Source organism: Nannospalax galili, unplaced genomic scaffold (genome assembly GCF_000622305.1).
Source record: "Nannospalax galili isolate Female #2095 unplaced genomic scaffold, S.galili_v1.0 scaffold279, whole genome shotgun sequence".
Taxonomy (NCBI): domain Eukaryota; kingdom Metazoa; phylum Chordata; class Mammalia; order Rodentia; family Spalacidae; genus Nannospalax; species Nannospalax galili.
The window spans coordinates 1,813,151-1,814,305 of record NW_008343971.1 but is presented as its reverse complement, the minus strand read 5'-3'; positions in this window follow the sequence as shown (position 1 = coordinate 1,814,305).

The following is a 1,155-nucleotide window of genomic DNA, read 5'->3' as shown; positions in this document are numbered from 1 at the left end:
TCATATAAGGCCTCTCAGGAATGCAGTTTTAGGTAAGAAAGCAGATTAATCCTTCTGGAACCACAGAAATTTCTTCTCAAGTTATTACAGGAGCAAATGATTTATCCAAATGGGGCAGAAGTCACATTTGATTTCGAATATCAGATTTAGGAAACAGGCATTCATATACTTAGCACTAGTCTAGGGCTTTAGGTCAGTTTGGCTAACCTTTGGGTCGTTAGTATTTTGTTCTTCCCTTCACTGGCCACTAGTGTGAGTTCAGGGGCAATTAACAGATTCTTACTGTTAGATTTTTGGAAAATAAAAGGAAAGATAGAGTAGGAGACAAGAAACCAGAGCCAGACCTGCAACAGGCAAGGAACAGATCTTCCTTTAGTCAAAGAAGATACAGTGAGAGGTAGAGGCTGTCCACGGGAACCAAGCATCTACAACTAGACAAAACCGGGGTGGGGGCTGTTTATACCAGGGTTGTGGGACACAGTTGCACTTAGTGGGGCATTGAGTTAGTGCTGGGGCTTAGTGTCCTTGGAGTGACTGAGGGTCTCTGTCTCAAGATTAGTTCCCCAGAAACTGGCAGGAGTGTTATCTATGGCCCCAGAGGAGACAGGTGGGCTCCACAAACATTCTTTCTCAATTTAGGGCCAATTGGCTGCCAATTTAGGGCCAGTTAGACACTTTAAGGGATTTATGGCTCTCCCTAATGAGGCTTGTGGCTCTTCTGTAATTCACACATTCTACTTACAGGGTAGGCAAGGGGGTATTACCTCCTCTATATGCCCCTGGAGGAAAACCAAGGTGCAGTACCCTGGCCTGGGACACTGCATTGCTGGTCCCTCCTCCGGTCCTGTAACTCCTTTCCCTCCTCACCTAGCCCTAAGGAGTTTAATTCCCATGCTTGCTCTTCCCTTTCTGGGACCAGCCCACGCTGAAACCAAGAACTACCCTTCCCACAATGCCACGAGCCAACCGGGCCTCTCACCTAGTGTTCCTCGAGATGCCGGTATGGTTAAGGTTAACCGAACCCACATTTCCGAGAAGACTGAGCTCTTATTTGCTTTTCGAATTCAACCATTTGTTTTCTTTTCCATTTATGACTCTCACTGTCCAGAGGCCAGACACGGAGAAAAGTAGATTGTTCAGGCGACTGTCTTAGAT